General features: G+C 41.4%; 1 protein-coding gene across 24 annotated transcripts in view; it reads right to left on the reverse strand.

The window, feature by feature from the left end:
- ADGRL3 (adhesion G protein-coupled receptor L3) overlaps positions 1–17,994 on the reverse strand; it is a 1,804,713-nt gene that overhangs the window by 648,524 nt on the left and 1,138,195 nt on the right. The window lies entirely within an intron of this gene.

The following is a 17,994-nucleotide window of genomic DNA, read 5'->3' on the forward strand; positions in this document are numbered from 1 at the left end:
AGATGAGTAATTACATCTTAAAAAGCCATAGTTTAATAGCAGGGTTTAATTAGATTTGTGCATATTGGAGGATAATTCAATAAAAGGCATTCAAAGTTAGGCACCGAGATAGTGTGGCACAGTGGTTAAAGCTATAGCCTCGGCAACCTGGGGTGGTGGGTTCAAAACCCCGCTGTTCCTTGTGACCCTGGGCAGTCACTTAATTCCCCCACCCCCATTGCCCCAGGTACATTAGGCACAGTGTGAGCCCACTGGGACAGATAGGGAAAAAATGCTTGAGTACCAGAATGTAAACCACTTAGGTTATAAGTGGTATATAAATACTAAAAATAAAATAAAGAAATAATCTGTGCTAAACAAGTATTCTGCAAAAGGTGCTCTGCATGGAACAGCTATTATTGAATTCTACCTTAGTGCACCTAGTGTATTTGGCGGGCACCCAAAATAATCTGCTAAGATTGTGAATAGTACAAAATGCTGCGGTCCGTTTCATCTTTGGATTGAAGAAGTTCGATCATGTGTCCCCTTATCGGTAACTTCATTGGTTGCCTGTCGAGGTCCATATTAAATTTAAGTTTGGCTGCAAATGATCACTTAATAGTTTTACCAGAATTAGCACTTACGAGAACAAAAAAAACTGTAAATGTTTCCTTCTAACTTACGATTAAAACCAATGCTTGGTTTCAGTTTACTAATGCTAAATGCATGCAACCAGCTTTTATAGGCTCCTGTTTCAAAAACCTTCCTACCAGTAAAACATTTAACCCCCCACACCACCCAAAAAACCTTGCAGAACGGAGTCCTTTACTATATAGCCTAAATTATTATTTAGGCTGTGTGTTCATTTTCAGTCCTTTACAGTTCAAGATAAATCATTCTTCGAGAGAGAAAATACATTTTTCCCCTCATTCTATAATCGTGTACACATATTTTGTGCTTATGAGTAAATTCTATATATGTTGCATAAAAGAAATTCAGCACCAAAAGGGTCAATAATTAGCATAATTCTAAAAACCGCCTCTGGAGTTAGGCATGGGTTATAGAATCATACGTTGTATCTGTCCATACCACTAACATTTAGGTGCTTGGATTTATGCCAATGAAAACCAGGCTTAAATGACTGCCGAAACTGTGCGCAGATCAGGCATATTTTATAACAGTGCGCATAACTTTTAGGAATGTCCTTGACCCACCAATGCTCCTCCCCTGGCCATGCCCGCTTTTGTCCCCTAGAAACTTGTGCATATAAATTATAATTAGAGCCAATGATTGTTAATTGGCAATTATCGGCGCAGATTCACTTGTTAAACAATTAAGCTGAAAGAGCGAATCGGCAATGCACACAACTTTGGCCACAGTATACAGAATCCTGGGATTAGTGTACAACATTGCACATGCAGGGTCATAGAATTGCACCAGTTGCACATGTAAATTAATTGGCAAATTAGCTAATAATTGGCACAGTGAATAATCACTGATAATTTGCACTTTACTGCACTTAAATCACTATTCTAGGACCGGCGTGTACAATCTATAGCATATAACTGCAAAGGGGTGTGGATGTGGGAGGGGCATGAAAAGGTCAGGGGCATGTCCTGCCCTCACACACTAAGTAGGTTGGGCTAAATGGTTAGAACAGCGGACTGAGAGCTAGGGGAGCTTGATTCAAATTAGAGAATGACACGGGGACAAATTTTCCTCCATCCCCAAGGGAACTCATTTTCCCGTCCTGGCGAGTTCTTTTCCTATCCCTGCCCCAGCCCAACTCCTGCAAGCTTCATTATCATCTGCACAAGCCTCAAACACTTTAAAATCATAAGTGTTTGAGGCTTGCACAGTTAAGGCAGAGCTTACAGGAATGGGGCAGGGACATTGACAAAACTCACGGGGGCAGGACATGGAAATTGAGTTCCTGCAGGGACGGGGACAAATTTGTCCCCAAGTCATTCTGTTTTTATTTTATTTCAGTTTTACATCCCATCCTACCCAGGAGCTCAGAATGGGTTATAGTAGTACATTCACAGTGTTTGGGGTACAGGAGAATGATACATTTTGTACTGTAGGGTAGAAACAATACAGTCTTAACGTTTTAGAGGTACATGGTTAATAGTGCATATACAGTGTACTGCTGGGAGGGGAGAGGACAGAGGGCATTAACAGTAAAAGAGTAAAGCATCAGGGTGTACATATCAATTGTTGTGTGTGGGGAGGGTTGGAAGGTGGATTCACTCTTGGCTGGGGGCTTTAGGTTTGAAGCAAGGGTACCATTTTCTATTCAAATCTCCCTGAAACTTTGTGTTCTTGGGCAACTCACTTATCCCTCCATTTTACTTAAGTTCTAGAATACTGACAATTATGCATGCAAATGCAATTATGCATGCAACTGGAATATTTAGTTATTGACATTTACCGTATATACTTGCATATAAGTCGATCCAAACATTAAATCAAGACTCCCATTTCCCCCCCAAAAAAAAAAAAAGGAGAAAAATGGCTGACTAAAATATGATGGGGGGCTAAATATTCAAGTGCCCTCCCCTACCAGGATCTGCACCAAGCGCCCCCTCCCTCCTTCCACTGTCAGGCTTTGTACCCAGCCTCCTTCCCTCCCTGCTCTGCCAGGCTCTGCAGCCTGTCCCCCCCCCCCAGGCTCTTCACCCTGTCCATTGTACATCCTCTCTGCTGATATCCTGCATGCTGCTGCACCTTCCGTATGACCTGCATACCTGAAATCCCTGATAGTCCAGAGGTGTAGCAGGCAGGAACGAGCTTTCTACGCTCCTGCCCCGCTCCTGAGCCAGTTGCTGCAGCAAGTTCTGGCGGGTCAGCTGTATTGAGCAGAAGCCCAGTTTTGGCACTGTTGCTCACTGCTGAGCAGATTCCTGAATGGCTCTGGTGAGTCTCACAAGAATTTGCGACAGCCATTCAGGAAGCCATTCAGGTGTGATTCTATAAAAGACGCTTATTGGAGGATTGACAATGGTGCTCAATAGCGCCTAAGACAGGCACCATTTATAGAATCAGGGCCTTATTGCATGGCATCCTAATACCTAAATATCACTGACCTTTTCAGACTTACCCTCTTTGTGACTAAAAATAAAACCACAGAGAAGTATCGCCTGGAAAGGTAACTTGGGATTCAACAGTGATTAAGGAAAGCACATTATTTTAATTTAGTATTTCAATTCTCTCTCTTTTTGAGAAATGAGGAACTTATTTTTCATATTTCATTAGAGGGATTCTTTTACTAAGTTGTGATGAGTTGTCCTTAATGGACCATTACATAGGTCTTTTTGAGTACTAAGGGAGTCCTTTTAATAAGGTCTCATACGTACTAACAAATTAGTGTGCCGCCCATAGGTATACAATGATCTGTGTGGCATTTACAGCATGCTAAATCCATTAGCACACCAAAGTAAAAGGACTAGAGAATGACACGGGGACAAATTTGTCTCCATCCCCGTGAGTTCTGTTGCTGTCCTTGCCACATCCCTGCAAAGGCTGTCCTCATCTGCACAAGCCTCGAGTCTTTGAGTCCTGTATTATTGTTCAAAAGGCAATAGCAGGTGGGAGAATGAAAGCTCCAAACCTCGGTGGGGTCAGGCCCAGTGACCCCAGGGATTGCCAAATAGGAAGAAAGACCAAAGGAAAGACCACATGGTCAAAGTATGGCAACCTCAAATGGGATATGGCAGGGGTAATGTGGTTTCTGAAGCTAAGTCTGTGTTTGGAGATTGTGAGGCCTAATGAAGCTCTGGCTATTAATGACATGGAGTGGGGCTCACTAGAACTATCTTGGGAAACGATGCAACCAGAGGGAAACATGGTGAAAGGGAGCCAACCTCTGTCACAAACGTCCTGCCCATGACAAAATTAGATATATTGGGGGTGTGGGGGGCGGGCCAAGATGGTGGCATCGACCAGACACTGAGATCGGGCTCTCTCTGCTTTTGTAAATTTTAGCACTAAAAATGCCCCACAATAGGAAAAGGAGCATTAAGGTGCCAGCTTCCTCGACGCCGATGCCCCCAGTTCGCCAGCAGATGATCAAGCAGTTGTTGCTTGGTATCTGCATTAAACCAGGTGAAGTAATTCTGGTGGTGGGAGAGAGCAAAGGCGGCTTTAGCCCACATGGGAATGAGATCTCACTTTCGCCTCCATTCACCGAACCATCTCCCTGTCCGGCTGACTCTGCTGCTTTGTCAGTGGGAACGGAAAGTGTTGCCGAAGTTACACACGGAGTTCCTATAGGGGAAGCACCCAGAGCAGATGAGCTTCTGCCGACGGCGACCAACAATGGGGAGCTTATCCCCTCCGGTGAGGTGACTTTAGCAGCAATATGGGGATTGCTCCAGAAGATGGATTCTGAGGCTTTGAAGACATCGGCAGAGGTAAAAACACTGCCTAGTAAGATGGATGATTTAACCAAGGCTCTGGAACATTCTAACACTGAGGCAAAAAAAATCTTTACGGAAGTAAAAACAAAGGTGAAATCCCTCTTGGATTTTAAAAATGCCACAATTAAAAACTCAGTGATATTATACCATAAACTTGATAATATAGAAAACTTTAATCAAAGGCTGAATGTTAGGATTTGAATTTCCCTAAAGTACCTGGGATATCAGCCTATGATATGCTTAAGAAATATTTAGTGGAAATTTTAAAGTATTCCTCGGGTAATATTCCTCCTCTGAATAAAGTTTTTTACCTTCCCTTTTCATCAAAAAACCAGGATCCAATGGGGGCTGGAGAACAAACTCCACAATTGGATTTAAAAAAAATATCTCAGCCATCTTAGAGGAATCTATTACAGATTCGACACCGAGAATGACACTTTTGGCCTCTTTTATTTTCCAACAGGACATTGATTCCTTTATGAAATTCTACTTCCGTGTCTCTAAAGAACTGTTCTATGGAAAAAATATATGGGTATTCCTGGATGTAACTAAAGTTACCCAGGAAAGGAGGAAACTTCTCCTAGCAATGCGACAGGATACTAGGGCTTTGGGGGCATCCTTTTTGCTCGCATATCCAAGTAAATGCATTGTCAAATATGCTCAAGTTAAATATGTCTTCTTTCAACCAGAGCAGTTAAGATCTTTTCTGGAGTTGAAGAAAATTGCTGCTGCTGTATAGGTGATAAATTTAATTTAGAATGCAAAATTTGTTACGTTATAGCCTTTTATGGTACCTTTTCTTAGCATAATTGATTAACTTCTTATTTACCTGCTTAACCCCCCTTAATAGCTTTTTTTGTGGTGTAAGAAAGCCTGTCTGTATTTTCTTCTTTATTTTTGGTAAAATGTGATGTTGAACAATTTTTTTTTTTATTTATAATTTTGAATACATTACAATATCCAATACTTCAAAAGAAAAAAGGAAAATCACATAAAATAATACATAATCAAATCATACACACATAATTCCTTTTAAGCCCACATTAATGGGGAGTATACCTTGCTATTTCTAATTATATAAAGTTCAAGAAAATAAAGGACAATAATTCTTGGTTCACACCAAAGAACCTTGAATCATTCCTTAAATGGGATATTTTTTATATTAATTCTCCTCATAATCTCAGCTAAGTGAAACAAATCTCATTTATATTTCTATTTCTATTCTCTTGCAACCAAAAATTGTTGTAATTGTATAGGGTCCCAAAATGAGTACTCAATATCTTGTAACTTAATCAAGCATTTACAGGGAAATTTCAGGTAAAAGGATGCATCCAGTGCCAACGCTCTATCCTTCAATTTCAAAAATTTGTGGGGATTTGGTTAGGATTTTTCCGGATGTCTCTAGAACCACTCAGTTGAGGAGGAAATAATTTTTGAAATTGAAGGATAGAGCGTTGGCACTGGATGAACAATTTATACCTGCTGTATTACTATGCAAGATGTACTTTCTTGTAAAGTTATAAAATTGAATAAATATATAAAGTATAAAAAAATAGATATATTGTTCAGCAGTGATATGTATATTCAGTGCTGATTATACATGAATGATACACTGATACTGTAAACACCACAGCTGCCTAGGGGTTTTAATAGTAACCCCAAGGTATCCACCAGGTTTCTCAGAAAAAAGTTTCTAATGCTTCAGAAAATAAGCCATATGTTCCTTGATGCTTAACAAATTTCTAGTACAGAGGTAGCACTTGTAGAATAATAAACAAGTTAAATACCTCATAAAATTTTTGCAAGATAGCTGTCTGTGCCTGAGGATGTTAGTGTTAAGGTCATTTATTTTCTACATAGTCAATGAGGCATCTGAAAAGGTAATTTAAAATTTTCCTGCCGAGGGGAAAGGAAGAAACACACATAAAGGAAAAGTAAGGAGAAGGAGGTTGTCAGAAGTATAGAGCACAGAAAATTTCTCAGCTGAGACCCCAACTCCTCTGCCATCAAATATAAAGTGCTAACAGCGTATTTGAAATCATATGAATTAAAGATGTACGCCTTGTGGATTTTAAAGAATGTATTAGCAAATGCTTGCCTTAGAGTAGGTTTCTGTTTGTTTAGTAGCAATCAAGATATTATGAGAATATCAGTGTCTTTAAATGCAATAACATACATACTACGGCCTAACAGATTCTTGATATGCACACCTTCAAGCTTTAAGATATTCATCTTCAATTCAATAAGCTTCTTATTTTTTTCAGTTTAGAATTATATGCATTAAGATTCATACTATAGTCTCACGAGGTCACCTTGAATTTATCCCATTTAATAGCAAAGAAGATATTATATTGCTTATTAAATTTAGAAAAAAAAAAAAATCCAGGCATCAAGTGTGAGAATTTATGCTCTTCAAATAAAACAGAATGAAATCAGTGTAAAATCTTATACTGCATAACTAAAGAAAGGGGAAGTTGGAGAAAGGTGCACCCTTAATTAAATCAGTTAACTGACATATTAATTGGTATCACGGGCCGTACTACCAATTAATATGACATGATGACAGTGCGAGTTATTTGCCCCGATACAGGGCAATTCTACAATGAGGTGTCTGCAATTAGCTGCCCTGTTCAGTTTAGAAGCCAATTCAAACTTCTCTGACTGGTCCATAAAGCATTACACACTGGTACACCATTATATTTGTATTCTCTCAAAGTCCAATACATTCTATCTCGTGCCTTACGATCTATGGAGTGCAACCATCTAGTTTTACCGTCGCCCAAACAAGCTCACTTTGAATCAACCAGGTCATCTGCTCATTATTTTCTGACCCCTTTTCTCTAGAATGCCTTGTTCACGTCTGCTCGGAGCTTAGCTTTACTCAATTCAACACATTACTGAAACCCTTTCAATTTCCCTAATGGCTCAGATATTACCAGATTGAATTGAGTCAGGTCTATGAGGGCAGACAAATTTAAGGGTAAAAATAAGTATGTCTGTCTTGCATTACTAGGTCTGTCTATGTCTTGCTCTGAATGATTGTTCTCTGTCCTACTTATAATGGTGTTTCTTTTCCATGCATTTTTAATTATAAACCACCTTGATCTGCTTGCAGCACTGGTGTGTTATCAAATTTTTAATAATTATAAACCTAAACATCTCTTAGGAACCTACTCTATAAAAGAATATAGATACCCATTTCCTTTATAAAATACTAGCCTAAATAAGTACACAGTGCATATGCCTACCAGATCTGCTGAGAGGGGGACAAGATTCCCTTGAGCTCAGCGCTAGCCATAGAAAAGCCATCATGGTCCTGCATCTCCTTCCCTTCCTTCCGTTAACAAGTCTTTCTCTGAAGATAGACACTGGCAGCGCCACACACTGTCTTTGTTATTGCTGCCAAGTTTAGCAGGACCAGGGTCAAAGGTAGGGCTGATAGCAATCGAGTGCTGGAAGAGTGGATTGGGGTCAGCAAGCCAAGGGAAGGAATAAGAGATGCTGGATTATGAGGAGAGGGAAAAATGTGATATATGTGTTGTGGGAAGGGGATGGTAGACCGGGGGGGGGGGGGTATTGTTGTGATAGAAGGGAGATGGTGGATCCCCTTGGGGGAGGATAGTTATTGGAACTAGGTGGGAGTTGGAAGAATAGGGACACAAAGACAGATGCTGGACCTTGCAGAGGGCAGAGACATGGAAAATGCTGAACAAGAAAGTGGAGTATGAAGACAGAAGTAATATGTTGGACATGGGTAGAGGGAGTAGGGAGACAGAGGGGATATGCTGGACATGGTGAAGGGGCAATAGGGAGGCAAGGAGAAGATGCTGAATAAGGAATGGAGGGAGTAGGGTGATGGAAGGTATCTGCTATATTAAGATGGGGAAAAGAGGGGAGGTACTGGAATGGGATGGGGGAAGATGGTGGGTTGGCTGGCTGGCTCAGCAACGGGGAGAAAAGAGCTGCTAAATCAGATAAGGAAGAAAAAAAAAAAACACAGGAAGATGCTGGGCATGGAGGTTGTAGGGTGAAAGAAAAAAGCAGACATGACGTGAGTAGGAAGACAGGTGGGAGATGCTGGACACAGGGTGGATGCAGTAAGAAGAAAAACGAGGTTCTGGATATTGGAGTAATAGGTAGAAGAAAGGAAAGGACAGAAGTGGCAGATAGACTGAAAACCTTGGCAAGAAAATTAAGAACATAAGAACATAAGAAGAACATAACAACATAAGAAATTGCCCCCGCTGAGTCAGACCAGAGGTCCATCTTGCTCAGTGGTCTGCTCTCGCGGCGGTCCATCAGGCCTAGTGCCTGAACAGTGGTCCCTGATTAATTTTGTAACTTACCTCTAATCCCATCCCTCTACTCTTATCTGTACCCCTCAATCCCTTTGTCTTCCAAGTACCTATCCAAAGCTTCTTTGAACCCCTGTAGCGTGCTCCTGTTTATCACATCCTCTGGTAGTGCGTTCCATGTATCCACCACCCTCTGTGTGAAAAAGAACTTCCTGGCATTTGTTCTAAACCTCTCCCCTTTCAATTTCTCTGAGTGCCCCCTTGTACTTATTGATCCCCTTAATTTGAAAAATCTGTCCCTGTCTATTTTTTCTATGCCCTTCATGATCTTGAAGGTTTCTATCATGTCTCCTCTAAGTCTACGCTTTTCCAGGGAGAAAAGCCCTAGCTTTTTCAGTCTGTCAGTATATGAGAGGTCCTCCATGCCCTTTATTAGCTTAGTTGCTCTTCTCTGGACCCTCTCAAGTACCTCCATGTCCTTCTTGAGGTATGGTGACCAGAACTGAACACAGTACTCCAGGTGCGGGCGCACCATAGCACGATACAGTGGCAGGATGACTTCCTTTGTCCTGTTCGTGATACCCTTCTTAATGATACCCAACATTCTGTTTGCTTTCCTTGAGCCCGTGGCACACTGCGCTGACGCCTTCAATGTTGTGTCTACCATCACTCCCAGGTCTCTCTCAAGGTCGCTCACCCCTAGCGCTGATCCCCCCATTTTGTAAGTGAACATCGGGGTTTTTTTCCCTGTATGCATGACCTTGCATTTCCCTATGTTGAAACTCATTTGCCACTTTTTGGCCCATTTTTCCAGTGTTGTCAGATCTTTTTGGAGATCTTCGCAGTCCTCCATGTTATTGACCTTGCGATATAGTTTGGTGTCATCCGCAAATTTAATAACCTCACATTTTGTCCCTGCCTCCAGGTCGTTAATGAATATATTGAATAGGAGCAGTCCCAGCACCGACCCCTGTGGAACTCCGCTCGTGACCCATTGCCAGTCTGAGTAATGTCCCTTTACTCCAACCCTCTGTTTCCTGTCTGCCAGCCAGTTTTTGATCCATTGGTGGACCTCCCCTTGCACCCCATGGTTCCATAGCTTCCTTAGTAGTCTTTCGTGTGGCACCTTGTCGAAGGCTTTTTGGAAGTCAAGGTTCATGATATCTATGGATTCCCCTTTATCCACCTGGCTGGTTACCCCCTCAAAGAAGTATAATAAGTTTGTGAGGCATGACCTGCCCTTGCAGAAGCCATGCTGGCTCGACTTTAGCTGCCCATAGTTGTCGATGTGTTCCCAGATGCTGTCTTTAATCAGTGCTTCCATCAACTTTCCCAGGACCGAGGTCAAGCTCACCGGCCTGTAGTTTCCTGGGTCTCCCCTTGAGCCTTTCTTGAAGATGGGCGTGACATTTGCTATTTTCCAGTCTTCCGGAATCTCTCCAGTTTTTAGGGATAGGTTGCATATTTGTCAAAGTGGCTCAGCTATTTCGTTCCTTAGTTCCTTGAGTACCCTTGGGTGAATGCCATCCGGACCTGGCGATTTGTCGCTCTTTAGCCTGTCTATCTGCCTGAGGACATCCACCTTGCTCACCTCTAGCTGGACCAGATTTTCATCCTGCTCTCCTTTTACGATCTCCTCGGGCTCCGGAATGTTGGTTGTGTCCTCCCTCGTGAAAACTGACGTGAAGAACTTATTTAGCCTGTCAGCTATCTCCTTTTCCTCTTTTACCACTCCCTTTCTGTCCCCATCATCCAAGGGTCCCACTTCCTCCCTTGCTGGTTGCTTCCCCTTAACGTACCTGAAGAATGATTTGAAATTTGTTGCTTCCCCTGCCAGTCTCTTCATATTCTTTTTTTGCTTTCCTAACCACTCGATGACACTCCTTTTGGTGTTTTCTGTGTTCCTTTTGGTTCTCCTCTGTTTTGTCCTTTTTCCATTTTTTGAATGATGCTTTCTTGTCACTTATCGCCTTTTTCACTGCATTTGCTATCCACACTGGGTTTTTTGTTCTATTTTTTTTGCACCCTTTCCTGTACTTGGGGATGCACAGGTTCTGTGCTTCGTGCACTGTGCCCTTGAGTATGGTCCAGGCATTTTCTACGGACTCCATCTTCCTTGCGCTGTCATTGAGTTTCTTTCCCACCATTTTCCTCATGGCATCATAATTCCCTTTTTTGAAGTTAAATGCAGTCGTTGTAGTTCTTTTCACCTTTGATGATCCAATTTCTAGCCTGTACTGGATCGTATTGTGATCGCTGTTTCCTAGTGGGGCTAGTACCGCCACCTCCTTAGCGGGTCCTCCTAGTCCGTTGAGGATTAGGTCAAGAGTGGCATCACCCCGTGTTGGTTCCGTGACCAGCTGTTCCATGAAACAATCCCTCGTGATCTCTAGGAATTTGGTCTCCCTCATGCAGTTTGAGTGCCCAATACTCCAGTTTATTCCCGGGTAGTTGAAGTCTCCCATCACCACCACACTTCCGCTTTTGCATACCTGCCTCAGTTCAGCCTCCAGATCCTGGTCGATTTCTTCCGTTTGTCCAGGTGGGCGATAGTACAGACCCAATTTTATGTCTGCTCCAGTTCCTCCTGGTAGCTTAACCCATAGTGATTCCAAGTCGTCCACCCTTACTGTTGTTTCCATCCTGGATGAAGGTATGGAATCTTTTAAATATAGCGCTATTCCTCCACCCTTTTTGTGTGACCTATCTCTCCTGTAGAGTTTGAATCCTGGTAAAGCCACATTCCATTCATTGTCATCAGTCCAGAAGACAGAAGAAAGCAGAAACTGGGATGAACAAAATGGGCAGACATTAAAGGTAGAAAAAAATAATTTTATTTTTAATTTCATGAACAGAAAATGCAGTTTTACAGTAAATTTACACTGTTTTCTTTTCCAAAGTTTAGAGTACTGCTTCTCTTTCTTTGGTGCTGCACTTTATGCAGCATATGGCTTCTTCAGGTTTATTTTGTCTACATATTTTAAATTTGTTATTGCTTACAGTTGTGTTATTCTATACAGGGACCTTTTTGCAAATATGTTTGCTTTTTTGGGGGTTTATTTATTTGCAGATAGCAGATGGGAAGGATGGGCAGTGACACTGAGCCCAAAGTGGGTGATTATCAAATTTTCTCCCCACTCTCTCCCTGCCAAATTGGTGGGCTTCCCAAAGCCCTGCCAGCTGAAGATCTCTTCCTCTAGGAAGGAAGGGGGGGAAGGGGGGATTTGGTCAGAGATGTTTGGAGGTTGCATAGAAGAAAAATTATACTGCCACTGGTATGGTAATCTTTGTTGTTTGTTTTGAATTTTAACTTAAAGAAATAAAGTGGAAGTAAAGAAGAAAATGGGTACATAAATGGGTGCGAGGCAGGGGGTGTGGAAGGGGGTGGGGCAGGGGGCCCAGTGGACTTATGTGCCTAGGGGCCATCAACAAATTAATCCTGCCCTGGCTAAGATACTGTCTTTGTAGGTACTGCTCCCACCTCCTCCTGCGGTCCATTGGTCAGACAGTCCTAAGGAAGTTAAGGGAGCCAAAAGGCTACACGGAAAACTAGGGCTGAAAGATGATGCATCATAACCTACTTGTCCATTCTCCTCTGCAGCTTATTGACTGGCTAAGGAAGAAAACCTGCACTGTAGCTAGGAGTTTCCAAGGGAAAAAGAAGCTGAGGCAAGAGATAGAAAATGAAAAATGGAGAACAATGCTGAAGTTAATGCAAGCTAGAGGAGGCACAGAAAGTTAAACAAAGATAACTGCAGCACATTGATCAGGCATGGCTAAGGAAGCTTAGCTAGCCAACAGGCTGCATGGGGGAAAAAACCCCCAACAACAAACAGGATTGAAGGTTGCTAAGGCACTATATATCTCAGTAGCTACTGCTCCTGCCTCCCCCTTCCCTGCAGACCATTGGCCAGACATGGTCAATAGTCAGCCAATAGGCTACAAGGAAAATCAGGACTAAAGGTTGATGCCTCACAACCCAAACAACCCCATCATAATCAGACAACCCACTTTCCTGAGCAAAGCTTGGCCTTCCAGGTACTGTAAGTTAAGTAAGTATCTTTAGAATATCACTTAGGTGGCATGCTGGTTTATACACAAGTTAAGTACATATATATGAATGTATTCTAAATATTTATGTGTGTAACACACTTGCAAATGCTAACAATTATTTTATAGAATTGCCCTTTATGGGGATAATTCCATAATTCAATGAGTGGGTAATTCCTTTTAGGTAACCCAATGCCATTTGGTGAGAGCCTATTTTATAAAAATGTTTGCATACCAGCACCCCAAATTAAGGTGGTCCTAGGAGTGGACTGGGGGAAACACATTTCCCCCCTCCCCAAGTAAAAATAAAACCATTTATGGTGGTGATGCTAAGGCCGCCAGACAAGCATTTGCTGCCAAGACATTCCCTTCTCTTGCTTCTGCAGGAAATAGGAAGCCAGCGGCGTGCCTCCAGGACTGCCTACGCATACTCAGTTCTTGTAAGAGGAGTCCTAGCATTGGGCTGGGGAGAGTTTCAATGACTGGGATGGTTTAGATTGGCTGGAGTGAACTTTGAAAGAGACTTCAGTAGATGGAACCTAAGCACAGTACTGGGCAGAGCTTTGGGTTCTGACCCAGAAATAGCTAAGAAGAAATAAAATTAAATTAAATCAGTAATTTAAAGAGTGGGTAGGGTTGGGCAGACTGGATGGACCATTTGGGTCTTTTTTGTCATCAACTATGTTACTATGGTGGCTAGACACATGATGCTAATTTCCTGTTTCCTGCAACATGTAATTTGCATATACTTTACAGAATTACCCCATACTCCCTCATTCTATAATAAGTCACCTGTTAGTATTTTATAACATAAGTATGTGCTGAATTGGCATCTTTCACTTATACACCCAAATTCTATATTGGCAATTGTATGTGCAATTGTTATTCTAGAACATTAGCATAAGTCCGCTTTTAAACACCTAATCTAAGTCGGCTCAATAAATGGTATGAATGCACACAGCTAAATGGGTTATTGTAATATCATCTATAATGGATGTTTATAGTCTGATCAAGATACTGGAAATAATGCAGAATTGGGAAGAACGATTATTATGTTCTACCACAAGATAAGAAAAAGTTAGTCTGTCAACGTGCAGTTTCCACTGACTTCCCACTGAGGAAAGAATGGTGTTTAAAATACTTAAAATGACTTTCAAGGTCCATCAAGTCCAGTATCCTGTTTCCAACAGTGGCTCACCCAGGTCCCAAGTATCAGATGGCAAAAATTTGGAATGCCCTCCCTCATAAATTACGTTTTTTGACAGATTACGGGGCTCTTTTTTGAAGCAGAAAAATGCCGAAAAAAGACAATACAAAGTGGCAGATAAATTTTGTTTTTCCACAAACACAAACTGCTATTTTCAAAACATGTTTTTCTCCATAGTTCATCTAAATCTCAAGGGGGTGCCATAAAGCTGCCCAAACTGACAAGATGACCACTGTAAGAATAAAAGTAGCACCCCACCTTAATCCTCTTGCTGTCATTGACCCCCTCACCCATGCCCTAAGTGACAGTATATACTAGGCTCTGTGACAGGTGCAGATATAATGGCCATTCTTCGTAAAGCAGCAAGCAGGTCCCTGGAGTAGCTTAGTGGTTGGTGTAGTGGGCTGTAAGGAGATCCAGGCATATACAGTATTCCCTTAAACTTGTACACTTGTGGTGGAAAGTCTGAGCACCACAAAATACCTAGTGAACCCCATACAGGTGACATCAGCAAGCATAAAGGTTATTGTAGTGGTGTATAGTTAAGCACAGTACATTAGTTATGCTATATCCTGGAGGGCACGCCATACAATTTAACTGGGTTATGATGTGATGTGTACCAGAGATCTTTTATATGAGGTTCACTGCTGTGCTGGGATGCCTGTGTGGCCAATCAAGTAGGACATCCCAATGGCTTGTTTTTGTGTGTTTTTCTCTGTTTAAAATACAACCATTTTTGAACCAAAAAGATAGACATTTTTCTGGCTCAAAAAAAGCCATGTTTGGCACCCACCTCCTAAGAGGCAAAAGCAGACTTGTTTGTTTGGGGGTTGTTTTGCAATCTCATGATTCTGAGTTTCTGTTGGAAGCATTTTATTCGTTTCCCTTTGCATTTTATTGTGTTAATTTTCACTTCAGATTAGGTAGTTGTCTAAAGTCCAGTACTCAGTCACTGAAAGAGACATTTCCTGCTATGCCAGAACTAGTTTTCCACCTGCAAATTAGAACCCTAAGGCTGTTAATTGGTTGTACACTGCCAAAAATCTTTCTACAGGTTTCTTGAGGCTTGCAAAATCAAAAGTGTGTTGGTTTTTCGGGTGACTGAAGTTTTCTCATTGCCTTCTTTTAAAATCATTTTATGCTCTGTGGGTACCTGACAGCATTAAAGATGATTGACCACAGAGAGTAATTATCCAAATTTCAATGACAGCACAAACATTTTGTTTCAAGTTCCTTATAAATGAAACTGGATATGGATCTTCCATACTGTCAGAAAAAAACAAGTAATACAAGAATGGTGATTTGCATTCTAATTTCCCCACTTAACTTAAAATGTAAGACTTTTTCTTTTAATACCACACTAGCTTGAAAGCACATGACTCAAAACTTTCATCTGTTACTCAGCCTGGTAAAATTGTTAACCTAGGCCCAGATTCACTAAAGATGGTGGAGTCAATCACTGTTGGCCGACTCCTGGCCAATTTTAAAACAGTGATTCATTCACTATCAAGTTTGCATGCAAATAATTTGCACGGAGGTCCTTATGAGTTATGAACCAATAACAGGTCTGGTTTCATAACATCCACAGTGAATATTCATGATACTGTATACTAGGAAAAAAACTAGGCTGTGAATCAGGCTTCATTTTGCTTTGTTTTTGAAACCAGAAAAAAAAGACCTGTTGATCACTCATGAAGATCAGTGTTTGGAAGCAGAGACAGATTAACACTATACTGGGCCCTAGGCTAACAAGCATTTGTTCCCCCCTCCCCATACCCTCCATCTTAACTCTTCAGAAATAGTCAATCTTTGTTGTGAAGGCAGTAATTGTGAGTGAGCATGTGGACTAGGCATGCTTTAAATGGAGTGGCTTAATAGCTAGAGCTGGCGAGCTGCCAAAGTTCCCAGTTTCAGGAGGGAGATTTTAGGCCAGGCTTGGATTTCTGACAACTCTATTCTGCTGCATTATGTGATCTGAAAAAGGTTTATTTCAAAGGATAGTATCAGGGACTACAAATAGCATATTAAATTGGAATGCATGTTCAAATAACAGGATTGGCCAAAAGGTCTTCCTCCTAGAACTGTGAAACTTGGCAGCTCTGCGGCAATGGGCTGAGAATAAAGGGAAGCTGAGCAAGCCATTTTCTTCCTTCATTGACTCCAGTATAAACCAAAGATGCCAAGGGTAGACTACCCCAAAGAGTGAGATTTATTGGCAAAGTATTGTAGATATAAAATTATAAAGTTTTATGCATGAAAAAGCTTCACAAATAGAAAAAAAAAATAATATATATATATATTTGATTTGTGCTATGAAAGGATATAGACCAGAAGTGGGCAAACTCAGTATTCAAGGGCCACAAACAAGTGGTGTACCTAGGGTATGTGGCACCCGGGGCCCATCGTTTTTTGACACCCCCCCCCATGTAAAAAAATATATTTTTTGTAATAACCATGAAACTGAATAAATGGTCATAATAGAAACAGGCAGTGAAAATTTTCTTTTATTGAACCTCATATATGTAACCATTATTCCAAACATACCATAACATAACATAAATTATGTCTGAATTGTCATGACATCAGAAGTACATATGGAGTAGTTACAGGTGATGCTTGAGACAGTTCTGATTGTGTTAGTTCGGTTTTATGTGTTTTTTGAATAGAAGGGTTTTTATTTCTTTTTTGAAGGTTTTGTAGTCTGGGACGAGGTCAATAGGTTGTAGAGTTGGGGGTTGAGTGTTGCAGCTCGAATGGCTAGGAGGTTGTCAAACTGTTTTTTTCTTTTGACGTTTTTGGTTGGAGGGTGTGTGAATGGTGCATGAGTTCTCCTATGTCTGGTTGAGGTGGATTGAATTATTTAGCTGTAGAAATTAGTTAACCCCCCCCCCCCATTCCACACACATTAATTCTCTTCTATTTTTGTTCCCATTATAAAAACACTGATAAGTTCCCAGAAAAAAAATACATTAAAATAAGCAGTGAAAACAAAGGCCCCTACAGATGAGAACATAACATAAGAATAGCCTAACTGGGTCAGACCAATGGTCCATCATGCCCAGTAACTCATGGTAGCCATTCTCATGGAAGCCAATCCAGGTCACTAGTACCTGGTCAAAACCCAAAGAGTAGCAACATTCTGTGCTACCGATACAGGGCAAGCAGATGCTTCCCCCATGTCTTAATAACAGACTATGGACTTTCCTCCAGGAATTTGTCCAAACCTTTCTTAAAACCAGCTACGCTATCTGCTTTTACCATAACTTCTGGCCACTTCATTTTTAAGCTGAGATCTTTCCTTTCAAACAGAGACCTTGCTAGATGTCAAATACAGCACAAGGTAACTTCACACGGACTTAGCAGTGCAGGAAATGTGAATCTCCTCATACACCCACCATATAGTGCAAAAATGTGCAAAGGGCTGTTTTTTTTCTTTCGAACACTACATAGCCTGATGCCACACAAGCAGCGCTGTTACAAACATATTCTGAAGGTCAATGCTAAGGTTAACAAAGTTTCCTTCCTTCAACCACAAGGAGATACTGACAAACCACTGGAAGAGATCCCAAAACAACTACCCAGGCACAACACTCAAAAACCCACTCAGTGTATGAACCAGTTGAGTGGAGTGGACTAACTGGGGGGTAGAAATGGGCCCGGAGTTTGCTCAGCAGAATTTCCCAGACCACCTCTTCCTCTCAACACATTGACACACTGCCACCACCACCACTAGGAACACCTCACCGGGTAGGCCAGCAATGGCACACATTATTATATTTTCTTATAAAGCACATATTTTAACTGAACTCTCTGACATCCTCAGCCTTGCCATTCATAAAAATAGAAGGAAGAAAAGTTCCCATTTTCCCCGGCCTATACAATATTTTTCTTCTGCAGACCTTCAAAAGTCTGACCAAATCATCGTTTCACTTGCATTATAAATTACTGAGGATGCCATCTTTCCCCAATCCTAGGTCCTACAGTATAAGATAGCGCAAACTAGTGCTGCCTGATTCAGGAAAAAAAAATTTTGATTCGATTCAGC

This window comes from Geotrypetes seraphini, chromosome 1 (genome assembly GCF_902459505.1).
Source record: "Geotrypetes seraphini chromosome 1, aGeoSer1.1, whole genome shotgun sequence".
Lineage (NCBI taxonomy): Eukaryota > Metazoa > Chordata > Amphibia > Gymnophiona > Dermophiidae > Geotrypetes > Geotrypetes seraphini.